Genomic DNA, 13759 nt, shown 5'->3' with positions numbered 1-13759 from the left:
AATTTGAAGTGCAGTGTAAAAGTTGTTTTCATTTTGTGGCCTGCGTATAAAAATTGAAATGTATCACACAACCCATACCACCATCTTCTATTCCCAAACCAGTTTTCATTACCCATAGTAAAAATAGGAATTCTGTTCATACACAGAGTCACACACATGCACATACACAAATACTACCCCCCGACCCCGCACACCGCACGTACCTCAGATGATGAGTGAAACATTTAGAAGGTTACAAAATGGGACACAGATGGAAACTGGTTGAACTACTGATGTGATAGAACAGTCTTTTAGGAAATGTCGTAGTGCTTAATAATTAGAAGCTATGCATTTGTGAAGGGAGTAGCCATTCCTATAACTCTGACCACAATATTTTGTAGTTTAAACGAAATCTCTTATGTTACGGTAAACAGATTTTAAAATCAGTGACTTGGTGTTGACAGATTTCACTGTGATCAAAGATTACAGAAAGCTAGAAAGCCTATACATTCCAGATGACCTGGAAAGGGAAAGTCAAGGAAGCCATTTCTAGGTAGCCTTATCATTGAAGAAGTTAATAGCAATTGGGACAGACCCATCTAAGTGGTTTGAAATGACAGGTGTGGCTGAAAAAAAAAGCAAGGCTGGGAAAAACCCCACATCTCTGGTCCAACGGTGATACCGTCTTCTTACCTGAGGCAATTGCCTGTGCCCCAGTTTTCTCTGGAAAATATATGATGGTGCGTACATATGCATCCTTCCAGGTAGCTCAAAGTGCTTGAGAGTCACGTACTGTCTCCCATATCCCCTGACAGGCCACAGTCAGTGCTAGGCTTGTTTTACAAACGGTGAAACTGAGACTTGGGAAAGACGGGGGCTTCACACAGTGAGTGAGTCAGCAACAACAACATGGAAAAAACACGTCGCCTGGCTTCTGCCGCTATATTCCTTCCGTTCTGCATTGTGTTGCCTTTTAATATTTTATGGGGTTTTTGTGATTGATGAAATAAATTAAAGTGCTCCTATTAAGGAGATAAAATGTAGCCCCAGTGTCTGCTAATGGCGGTTAGTGATGAGGGCCGGAGAACACTGCCTCCTGACCTGGACTGTCTCGAGCCTTTTTACAAGCAAGTGCAGTGTGAGTTGCCTCCTTATTCTGGAAATTCAATATATTATCATAAAACGCTTCCCTGTGTTTATTTTATATTATTTATAAAGGACTGGAGTAGCTATTATCTCCCTTTCATTCCTATTAGGAAGACAGAGCAGATGATATTACGAGTGTTCTATCCAAGTAGATTATAATCATGGCTGCCACTTACTGAGCACCTTGCTGGAGCCAGATGCTCTTATATACTTGTATCGTCTCCTCTAATCATCAGAGCAACCCTGTGAATTAGCTCCATGTTTATGGATATGAATATGGGACTCAGAGAGGCTAAATAATTTGTTTGGGATCACACAGACTTCAAATTTGTCAGAGCCCAAGGAACCTGACTCTCCCATTGCGCTCCATTTCCTTTCGAATGATGTTCAGTATTAGACATGGTCTCCTGAGCCTCGTACATCACTCCTGTTGATTTTCTGTTCTCTCCAGTAAGGGCACTCCCCACAAACTAGTTGCTTAATTTCGCAATTAACTGATTAGATACGTTAAAAAAGCAAATTTCAATAAGAATAGCAGTGATCAGCCCTGACTGGTTTGGCTCAGTGGATAGAGCGTCAACCTGTTTACTCAAGGGTCTCAGGTTCTTTCCAGTCAAGGGCATGTACATACCTGGGTTGCGGGCACATCCCCAGTAGGGGGTGTGCTGGAGGCAGCTGATTGATGTTTCTCTCTCATCGATGTTTCTAACTCTCTATCCCTCTCCCTTCCTCTCTGTAAAAAAAGTCAATAAAATATATTTTAAAAAAGAATAGCAGTGATCATATATCAAATGCTTACCATGTGGCAGGCTATGATCTAAATGTTAAATCACTTAAGCATCGCAACAATGTACAAAGTAGTTGCTGTTATGTGAAGTAGTTACTGTTATTCCTGGATGAGAAAACAGGCACAAGAGCTTAAGCAACTTGGCTAATTTTTTCATGCCCGGCTAGAAAATTGTGGAACCAGGACTTGAACCCAATCTGGCTCTAGAGCTTAGTTCCTATATGCGATGCTGGTAGAAAATGGAGTTCCTGCCCGGCCAGTATGGCTCAGTGGCTGAGCATGGACCTCTGAAGCAGGAGGTCACAGTTGATTCCCCATCAGGGCGCATTGCCCGGCTTACAGACTCAATCCCCAATGGGCGGTGTGCAGGAGGCAGCCGATCAATGATTCTCTCTCATCATCGATGTTTCTCTCTCTCCCTCTTCCTTCCTCTCTGAAATCAATAAAAATATATTTGAAAAAAGAAAGAAAATAGGGTTCCTAAACTTAACAGCTTACATTTCAACAGAAAACAGGTGTAGTAGATACTCACAATAAATGCTACCACACCTAGCTCATGGAAGGTAAATGTTGCATGAAGATAGGAATAAGTCTGGATCCAAATGAATAATAGAGAACATCAGTGGTCTGAGAGAGTTAGTTTGCCTTTCTAAGTAATGTACTTTACTAAGGTGTAGTGACTTGGGCACTGGGGAGAAGCTGGTTCCTTCCATGTCTTCTAAAATAAGCAGGTCACTTGGCTAACGTTCAGACTCTAAATAGGTATGTGGGTTGTAGCTATTTGACCTGAACCAACTTTAAATTCCCTGGTGTCCTTGCATGATTTCATTGGTGCTGGAAAAATTAGCGTTTCTCTAAATGCTGTGAAGTTAGACTTCATTAATACTTGGCAACAAATACTGTGAGGCCGACAGGAAGGGGATTCGTAAGTATTATATCATTCTTTTGTCAGGGTGTTCTCTTTTCCAAGCAGGAAGTGTTATGACTTGCAATTGTAAAAAGAATGTTGGGTTTCCAGATTGGCGTTCTGAGCGTGGGAGGTTCCTTCTCTTAGTGCTGCGAGAAAGAAACAGGTTTGCTCTCGGCCTCCCAGAAGGGTAACTATTTTAATATTACTTCGTTGGGCTCAAACTTTTAGATTACTGAATATGTAAGCAGAAATTTACTTCACAAAGTTTGAAAAATTCTTCTTATGTGTTTTGGTAGTTAAACATTTGGAGACATTTTCTGAATCTTATTTATTCAAGTTGAATCAAATGTAAGAGAAATTTTTGAAGTTTAGAATCTAACCTGTTCTCTATATGTTGTCTTTGCTTTATTTGGGGGACCATTTTAGCAACTTAGTACTTTTTAAAACTTGGTTTTGATATTCTAATCATATAGCCATATCTATCAAGTTAAATGACCAAAAGGTTTAAGTGACAGAAACTATTACTCTGTATTGGGGGTGGGTGAGATTTTAAATGTCATTGGTCCCTGTTAAATGGTTTTTCTGTATTCTATGTAATAGAAGATGAGGTAGCTGTCATGACAACATGTCCTGATTAGACTGGTATTCTATCAACTCTTACAAAATGACTTCTGACAAACAGTTGTCCTAATGTTTATTTATACTTTACCAAAAAATGAAAACCATTGGTGGTGACATTTTGGTGGTGTTATTTTATAACATAGTAGTGATAAGTGATTTTGATGTTCACAGAATCACCAGGGTTTTCCATTACATGGTGATCCTATAAGTTTTATTTCTCCTTATTTCAATATAGCTAGTTATATAAATCCTGAGTCTGAGTTAAGGGTAATGTCTCAGAGTGGTTGTATTAGTATACCTGTATGAAGTAAAAAGTGGAATATGACATAAAATAATCTAGTTTTCAATTAACAAGTTCTATATTTGAGAACCATATAAGCAGCGTACGTAGCACTGCAGAAGGTACTTTCAGTGACTAATAGATAAGCTCTCAACTTAGCTCAAAGTCTAAGCTGAAATTGTATCTCTAGCGATTTTTGAGTTCTACATCATAATGTTTGGTTTGAGCATGTTAACTAGTCTGATCCTGCCTTGTGGGGAGTGCGTGTGTGCGTGTGTGCGTGTGTGTGTGTGTGTGTGTGTGTGTTGCCCTTCGCTTCGTTGTTAATTTTCTAAGGAAAGGAGAATGGAAATAACCCTCAGGTGTGAAGATTAATTAATTTCATCAGCAGCAGATACGTTTGGATATTTTTGGAAAGTGTCAAGATTTATTTAGGAACTATGGAAAGGATTAGACCTTGTTAAAAGGAGAGTGCACTATTTCAAGCCAAGCAATTAATACACCTTAGATTTGTAAAGATGCGGGAAGGAGTAGTAGTGTTTGTTATCTTTGGGTTTGATATAGTATTCTTCATCCCAAGCAAAGGGGCTTTTAGGATGTCATTAAGATGTACATCAAGTATCTACAAAATTCTTGTCTGGCAAGAATTTAAAGAATGTCTTCAATCTGACTAAATTGAGTTGAATGTTTCTTTTATTGGAAAAGTTACTAACTTATTTTTAGATAGCCATTGCTTTAAGATCATATCTTTTTTTATATATATAAAGTACAAAAACTGAAAGGAAACTTTACTTAAAATGGGTATTGGATATTCCTCCAGGAAATGACACAGGCTTGGGTGCCCTTTGGGATTTAAGTGACTCATAGGTATCGGTGCTTGAAAAAAAAAAATCAGTTAGGATCTAGCTTATGACAGATTTTAGAATAAAATAGAAGCATTTCTAGAAAATGAAATACTGGGATGTCTGGGGTTTGCTTTAAAATAATTCAGGATATAAGCATAACCAATGGACATAAGACACTGGGGGGTAGGGGAAGCCAGGGGATTGTCAAGGGCGGGGAAAAAAAAGGAGACATATGTAATACTCTTTGTAATACTTTAAGCAATAAAAAATTAAAAAATAAAATAAAATAATTCAGGATAAGGAAAAGGGAGGAAGGGAAGGGGGTAAAAGAAGACAAGGGACAGGAAGGGAGTATAGAAAAGCAGTTGTGGGAAATTTCTGATAAATGTAGACTTTGGATGATGGGTTTATGGGTGTTTGTTTAATTATTTTCTCTTACCTTGGTATATATTGAAAATTTTCATAATATAAAATTTAAGTATAGCTTTAGTTTGGGACAATGTTACTTTTGTCTATAAATTCCAGGCTTGTCAAAACATAATTTGTACATGATGTGTATTGTAACGGTGAAATGCGCTTCTGGATTACCAGAATTGTTGCAAGTAAAAACTGTTTCTGAAAAAATTCTTCCTGTTTGACTTGCAGCTAAATTTTAAGGACAGGTTGCAGACATCTTGAAGAGTTTTGCAGTAGCTTGAAGTATTAATCAAGATTAGATAGTTAAAACATACTAACAGGCCAATTGCATGGGGAAAATGTGGGAACATTATTATGCCTTAACTATTTTGTTCACAGCTTTCTCTAATAGAGTATGCATTTTTAAAACCATATGGACAGCTATTTCGCCTGCGTAATGTTTAAGTTACGCTCACTTTTCCTATTGCCTCTATCAGAGTTTATTCAACAAACATTTCGTAGGTGCTTATTGTGAGCCAAGATGCAAAGTCAAGGTACCAACACTGCTTTCAAGGAGCTCACACCTTTTTTTTAGGTTGCTTAGTTGTAGATATTCTCTATACATTCCCCCCACGCATGACTTTGCAAATAACGGCCATCTCTGCTCCCCTGCCCTTCTTCTTCTTCTTTTTTAATGTATTTTGATTTCAGAGAGAGGGAGAGGGAGAGAGAAATAGAAACATCAATGATGAGAGAGAATCATCAATCGGTTGCCTCCTGCACGCCCCACACTGGGGATCGAGCCCACAACCCAGGCAGGTACCCTGACCGGGAATCGAACTGTGACCTCCTGGTTCATAGGAAGACGCTCAAACACTGAGCCATGCAGCAGGGCTCCCTTGCCCTTCTTAATAACCCTTCATACTTCCCAAGCATCCTCAGGGGTTGTCGGAGCGGCATACATGCAGGAGATAACAATCTCTCCTTCACATTAAATAATAAGCTAATGTTTAATTCTCCTTCAAGTTCTTAAATCAACCCAGGGCAAAAATTGCGGTTATAGGTAGGCTGCTACTTGTGGTTGGATAAAGGGTAGAGTCAGCCTTTAGTCACTGATGGAGCCTTCCCAAGTTTGTTTCTCAATTGATTTGGAATTTGAAACATATTTTATCACGGAAATAGTAGCTAAAGTATTTTAGATCACTTCACAAATGTCTCTCAAATGGTATTCTATATTAACCTAAAATGTTAGGTTTGTGTGTGTGTGTGTGTTATTTTCATCTAAATGAGTTGTAGAAACATAGTTGCTAAATATATCCAGACTTATGTTCCATCAGCCAGTTGCTTTAATCTTTAGTCACGAATACTGTATAGCCTAACAGCATATATAACAATGCCTCGTGGGAAAATACTGCTAGTTTTATGTAAGATTATGTAGCAGTGTCCCCTGTATATAGTTTTACCAATTTTCAGCTGAAATGTCAAGTAGAACTACCAGATCTAGGCTTGCAAAGCAACCTTGCTGAGGAAAGTGAGCTGTACATATTGAATATTGCTTTCATAGAAGTTTGCTTATCACATTGATAACAATAAGTAATTTTTAATAATGCTGAGGTGCTAGAATAAGGAACAGTAAAATCCTTTACCACTTACTTCTTCCTTCTGCTTGAACCTTTCCTAAACTTTCAGAACTAGGAACCCATCACACACATGTGAGGACATTTAGAGTCTGACTCATTTGTTTTGACTTGAAGAGTAACAAATCATTAAATTGAGAAAGAGATATAACCTCTTAAGCTGTTGCAGTTACTTCTTTTCCAAAAGTCTATTAAAGTTTTCTAGACGGAAACAAACAAAACTTCAAACCACATGCTCCTTGGGAAAAATCAGTTGGTTACAAACTAATCACTAAGAAGGTTTGGGTGCCATAGCGATGGCTTATGCATGAAAAAGAAATCCTAAAATAAAAGGTAAATCACATAGATCCTTGAGTGGTTGGTTATGTTTACAGTACACTAAGTTATTAGCACTGATACAGTGGGAGTGGCTATTCACAGCACTTAACATTTAAGAGGCTGAAATTAAGCAATATTAAGGATAGTGGAGCACGAGCACGTCATATGTAGGAATAAATGTGCCACCAGAGAAATTAAGCATCTGTGCCCTTATTTTTTATTTTTAGTATGGCCTGTTTTATTGTCAGTACCCATTTAACACCACTGGTTTTGAAGAAAGGACTTTTAGACTGTACACAGGGTGGGGCAAAAGTAGGTTTACAGTTCATATGAAAAATACTGCAACAATTAATAAATAAAAACACAAAAATAAATTGTTTTGTGTACTCCAACTGTTAACCTACTTGTGCCCCACCCTGTATATACTCTTTACTAAATCCATTGCCTATATCCTGTATGCTTTGCACAATTATAGTTTTGGTGATTTCAGCTCAAGTATTAAGTGAATCCCTTATCCTTTAATGAAAACAATTTAGTATTAGCTAGGGAGGGGTCACTATCTACATTTCCTGGCAACCATTCATACTTCTGAATATCATGGTCATGTTTGTTCAGAGCTTTTAAATGATCTTCCATCGGCTATAATAGGTATGGGCCTTCTTTCTACAAAGCAGTGGGTATGTGGCGTTTTTGTTTATGTTTTTTTTTTGGTTGTTTCCTTCTCAAAAAGGCCTTTTTATTTTATTTTTTTTATTGCTTAAAGTATTACAAAGGATATTACATATGTGTCTTTTTTTTCCCCCCGCCCTTGACAATCCCCTGGTCTCTCCTACCCAGTGTCTTATGTCCATTGGTTATGCTTATATGCATGCATACAAGTCCTTCGGTTGATCTCCTACCCCCCTTTGTTTATGTTTTTATTGTAAGAGTAGTTAATTACCTTCTTCACACATACTCTTGATTTTACATTTGCTGCACAGCTCCATCCTGGGCAAAATCCCTTAACTACCCTAGGCTCTTGTTTCATCCCTAATACAATTTTAATAATCATTGGATATTGGGTATGCTGGGAATTATTTGGCCCTCGAAGCTTGGCAGGCAGTTGGAATATTTTTCGAGTCATGCCTCTGTACCCAGCATCCAGCAATGGATTATTGTGTGTGTACAAGAGAGGAAGATGAAGTTTAGACTCTGTTGTTGGGAAACGACCTTGAAATAAGACTTGCAGATCAAGTGGTTAGACAAATATTTGGGAGCTGTTCATAATAGAATAATCTCTCTTTTCCTAGGGAAGATTATTTTCTTCGCCCAAGGCTGAGGATCTGTGTGGAGGAGGCAGGTGAACAGAATCAGATAGGATGGTGGGTGTCCCAGCCCCACTGTCCTCACATCCACTTATATAACTAGAGGCAGAAGTCGATCATTAAATTGCTAAATTTTGTGGCGAGATTTTAAATGCTGTGGGAGTTGAAGAAAAAGAGCAGAGCTGGAATCATTGGGAAACATGATTTGGGAGAGGATGAGGCTTCTGCTGAACATTGAAGTTTGAGTAGAATTTGGATCGGGAGAGAAGAAAAAGAAAGGGGAGAGCATTATAAATGTGAGAGGCAGATACGCAGAGAGGGGGTTCTTACTAGGAGAGAGGGAAAGGAGGGGCAGGATGAAATAAAAGGTACTGAGTGTTGTTGAAAGGTAAAATGGGTTAGATGTGATTAGTAGGACCATTCCAGAGGACCTTGGAATATCATCAGGCAGAGATTATGATGATCTGTTTAGACAGAAGCAATTAAAGCTTCCTAAAATGGGTTACTGACATCATCAAAATGGTTGTAGGCACTAGTTGTGGGTTATTTTTAATTCAAATGGTATTTATTGAGAATGCATTTAATCCATACATTACACCAAGTGCTCTGGTGAATACAGAGATGAGTACACTTGTATCTCTAATAAAGTTTATAGTCTTGTTGGTGAAATATGTTCACTCAGTAAGTCTTTGTTGAGGAGGCTATATAGCATTAATGGTTGAGAATATTGACTTTGGTGTCAGGCAGACCTGGGTTTGAGACCTGGCTCTGGCCTCTCTATGTGACTTTCTTTATGCAAGTTATTCAAATTCTCTCAGCCAGTTTGCTCTGCTGTAAAACGGGAATAACAGTATCACCTGGTTCATAGAGGTTTTCTGAGAAGTAACTTGGATAATGTATATAAAGCATTTAGTACAGCCCATGTAAATAATAAGTCCTTCATAAATGTTAACTGCTATAATATAAACTTACAATGATATGTTATTATAGTGTCTTAATTATTATTATTACCTACTCTGGAGACACTGTGATAGGGGCTGGGAATATGAGGATGAATGGGATATAGTATCGTCTATCAAAGAACTTTGCGTAATAGTATTAAATGCTATCATTGTGGTGACTATATTTTCCCATTCAAAAGTTGGTACATATGGTCTGAGAGTAAAATGATATTTAAAATTAGAGCACTCTGAAAGAATCCAGCACTGGCTATAATAGAAGAAAACACACAATTCTGTGAGAGTACTGGGAAGAGAGAATATTTGTCTCAGATGGGGCAGTCTGAAGAGACTTCCTTAAAGATGCTCTTGAAGAATAGATAGGAGATTGGTGAAGAACATTCCACAGAGAAGGCCTGAAGGTGAGGAAATACATGGTCTGCTTGGGGAATGGGGTATCTTTATAGAGTGTGATTCAAGAGTGCAGTGCATATAATGGGAAATAACATTGGGAAGATTGGCAGGCATCAATATAGAAAAGTTTAGGGCCTTGAATGTTGTGCTTTAAAGTTGGGGCTTTTGGGTATGAAATATATCATAGATCTGCTCTTCAGAAAGTTAGCGGTGTCAAGATTACATTGGAGGGAGACAAGACTATATACATTAGCTAAAAAGGCTTTTGGCGTAGACCAGACATGAGATGATAAAATTGTATGATGGAAGAATCCAGAATGCTTAGTGATTTATTTCACCCTTTCCTCTTGTTTCTTGTGGCCAAATTTTAGTCCCAAATTTGTAGACCTGGAGACAGAGGAAAGTGGGTAAGTTGAAAAGGAGATCTGGTTTAGCAGGAGAGATTGTTGAAAGTGGGGAAATAATGTAGCAATAAGTTCAATTGTAGACATTCAGACTTTCCTGACTGGAATCCTCCTCACTGAGCTTCCTTCTCCTTTGGCCAGAGGGTCAAGTCCAGTTTTTTACTGTAGCCCCTCTAAGTTGGACCTGACTTTCTGCTCCAGTTGCGTCTGTCACAAACCCTAGACACAGTGCTCCAACCACACTATCTTTCTCCAGCTCCAGAATGGCGTCTCCTCTTTGTCTCTGTGCCTAGAATGTCTTTACCAGTGATATCTGTTTCAGGGATTCCTACTTATGTCCTAAGATAAAGTTCAAAAGTTACTTGCTCTGGAAAACCTTTCCTGACGCCCACCACTCAGTAAATATGACTGTAATAGCATGATAGCACTAATATTATGTCTTTGTTTTTCCATCTGTTCTCCCCACTAGACAGCTCCCCAAGAGAAGGGCTTTGGATCCTTGTTCTCTATATCTGCAGCACCCAGCACTGCCTGGCACCTACCAAGCCTTCAATTATGGCTTCACTATCCTATATAATAAAAGCGTAATATGCAAATAGACCAAACAGCGGAGTGACCAGTCACTATGATGCACACTGACGACCAGGGGGCAGACGCTCAACGCAGGAGCTGCCCCTTGGTGGTCAGTGCACTCCCACAGGGGGAGCGCCACTCAGCCAGAAGCCAGGCTCACAGCTGGCAAGCACAGCAGGGGTGGCAGGAGCCTCTCCCCACTCTGCTGTAGGCAGGCAGTAAGAGCTAGGGGTCCTGGACTGTGAGAGCCCCAGACTGCAAGATGGATGTCAGCCTGCCGGCTTAGGCCCAATTCCCGGGGGACGGGGGAAGCGGGCCTAAGCCGGCAGGCAGACCTCCACTAAGGGGTCCTGAGAGGTCCGTCCTGCTTCCTGCAGACCACCCCCCCCGCCCCCGTGCACAAATCTCAGGCACCGGGCCTCTAGTAAATAAATAAGTGGGTGAATATGGTAGACATTCAAGTTGAAATCTAAAGTCATTTGGAAACACGGAACTGGAGCTTGAGTAATCATAGTAAGAGTAGGTGAGCTGGAGCTCAGGATGTTATACGCCCATCTGACATGGAGACTAGTGCTCTTGACTTGCCTAACTAGGGAGGAGGCAGGGTGGCAGTTTCTGTTGGTATAGGTAGGTATGTGAAGTGTGGGTGTTCTAAAGCTCTGCCTTTTTTGAATGGAGAAAGGGGATACATACACACCTTTTTTGTAGAATGTTCACATAGCAGTGACTGTGGTGGTTTTTCTTTTCATTTATAGTAAAATATTGTATTCTTCCATGTTTTATTCACTCTGTCGCTCTCTTCATGATACTAGTGTAAGTACTAGTATGTGTTGCCAGATCTCTGACTTAAGGAATCAGCCTTGCTTTCCCAATTCTATTTACCTGGCATACCAGTGGTTGGGATAGTCTGTGGTGAATCTATCCCCTGCTATTTTCTTTTAGGTGCCTTTCAATTTCAAGGAAAAAAAAATAAAGTTCATGATCAACTCTTAATTATCCAGGGTTGAGTTTTTCAACGTGTGTGCCCAGCCTCCTGGCCCACGTGGTACTGAATGACAGACTAGTAAATAGATTACTCAGTCAGCTGCATTCCTAAAGTGAAACACCTTAGGGGGAAACAGACACCCCCTCCTCATCCCCAGCAAATACCTTTCAGAATTTGAGTAATAGTTTCAGGTATTTATTTGCAGGTACACCTTTCTCAACAAAGATTTGTGTTCAGGGTTAAGTGTAGTTAAATGAGCCAGTGGAGTGGTTTCATAATTGCCGTATTGTTAGTCAAACTCCGTAATTAGGGATGACTTCATAGGCATAAGATTCGTCTATGGGTAACGCCCTAAATTCAAACCCTGTTGTACACCATATCCTTTTATGAAAAAAAACAAAAACAAGGTTTTGTTTGCTTTTGTTTTATTGCCTTATTTGAAAATCTCTTTTCCTGTGCCTCAGATGTTTAGGGAGAGAGAGGGTTTGCTTTTTCCCTTTATAGAGGAGGCAGGCTTAAGAGCTAGAGACCCATCAAAGCACTTTGCAGATGAGAGAATTGAGAAAAATTCGGAGAACCTGGGAGATTTTACTGTTGATTAGTATTTCATTTGGTAAGTTTAAATGGAAGGAAAATATATTTCTATTTATTTAAAAAAAACAGTAGCTCTGTCTCTATGTGTGTGTCTCTCTCTCCATGTAAATAAAGTTCACTTTGGTGGGAAAAGTCACTTGCTTTTTGCCTGTAAGTCACATACTGTGAATTTGAGGTTGAACTTTTTTATTTAGCAAGTAATATATACTTTTTACCTCTTCACCTTTAATTTTTCATTACTTATGAAAAAATGTGCAAATTGTGAGGAATGGACAATATTGACAAGCTGTTAGCTGCTTTTAAAAGTGGTCCTGAAATATTTAGAGTAAAATTTGTTTCCTTTTTACTATCTCCTGGCCTCTTTTGAAGTTATATTTAGAAATGCCTAATGAAGGAACCAAATGATTCCTGGGTAAAAAGTAGCTGACAGGTTTTCTTTAGACCCATCCTCCTTAAATTACTTTGACTAAAGGCTTATAATTTTTATATATGAAGGAGATCTATTATTCTCTGTAGTCAATAATTATAGGGCAAATGAGATAACTTTTCATAAATCCCATTTAAAAGGTTCTTAGTAGAACTTATGCCTTAAACAGGGTGGGGCAAAAATACATTCACCGTTGTTCGTATGGAAAATAACACAATAGTAATACATACAATGGTAAACCTACTTTTTACCTGTACTGTGTTTATGTAACTGCTCAATTACTTAGCCATTTATTTATTCCCAATTTTCTTTCATTTGTATTTTCTAGTTTTAGCTCACATACTTCAGAGTAGCATTTAGTTATTTACTTTCAAATAATTATAAATAAAATACATTTGGATATATTTAAATGAAAGTCTCCTAACTTAAACTATTATGTTATTCTGGACCAAACTTGCCTGGAAATGTTCTGGGTATATACAGTTCCAGTTCTCCTTTTTATTCTTACTCCAGTATGCCTCGTAATGTCTCCTGTGGATGAAAAGTCTGAGAGACAGGTGTAAAGAAGTCACTTTAAGCCTTCATTGAGGCAATTACACAGGACTGAGAAATTAGAAAACTTGCACGTATAGTTTGGGGTTTTTAATGCTGTGTTGTATTAATACATTTTTAAGCATATGAGTGCCTTCAAATCATTTCCATGAGATCTCAGTATTTCCTACTTGTGTAAAGGGGAACAAAAGTACTGTTTTCCTGGCCTATGTGAGAAGGAATTAACCTTTACAATTTCCAGAGCCTCTTTCCTTCTGTATCTTTTTGTTTTTTGACAGAATAGGTCTTTTTAAAAATTTATTTGATTTTGAGAGAGGGGGGGGGAAAGGGGAGGGAGAAGAAGGGAGAGACAGACAGAGAGATAGACATCAACATCAATTTGTCGTTCCACCCATCCAGACACTCACTCATTGGTTGATTAGTGTATGTGCCATGACAGGCCACCGGTCAAACCGCAACCTTGCCTGTCAAACCAACGGAGCTACCCTGCCAGGGCACTTTCTGTATCTTTTATTGCCGCCACGAATTCATTTTGTGTTGAATTGTAGTTGTTTATATGTTTGACTTCCCTAGATTGTAAATACCTTGAGGATAGGAACTAGGCAGCTAACAGATGCCTAAAATATTGGCAAAAATTGTGTGAGGATAG

General features: G+C 38.8%; 1 protein-coding gene across 6 annotated transcripts in view; it reads left to right on the top strand.

Annotated features, from left to right (window-relative positions):
• The window catches only part of PLS3 (plastin 3), an 86820-nt gene that overhangs the window by 33064 nt on the left and 39997 nt on the right, over positions 1–13759 (top strand). For 4 of the 6 annotated variants that reach the window (XM_015560955.1, XM_006759216.2, XM_015560956.1 and 1 more), the window contains exon 1: positions 2916–3009. The exons of 1 other annotated variant lie outside the window; for it this stretch is intronic. The gene's annotated coding sequence lies outside the window, so the exon portion shown is untranslated. Of the gene's footprint in view, positions 1–2915; positions 3010–12083; positions 12151–13759 lie in introns of those variants that run through there. One more of the 6 variants, XM_006759217.2, reaches the window with a different exon arrangement.

The sequence above is a fragment of the Myotis davidii genome, unplaced genomic scaffold, assembly GCF_000327345.1.
Source record: "Myotis davidii unplaced genomic scaffold, ASM32734v1 scaffold1596, whole genome shotgun sequence".
Classification (NCBI taxonomy): Eukaryota; Metazoa; Chordata; class Mammalia; order Chiroptera; family Vespertilionidae; genus Myotis; species Myotis davidii.
The sequence above is the reverse complement of the archived record's forward strand: the minus strand, read 5'-3'. Positions and strand labels throughout refer to the sequence as shown.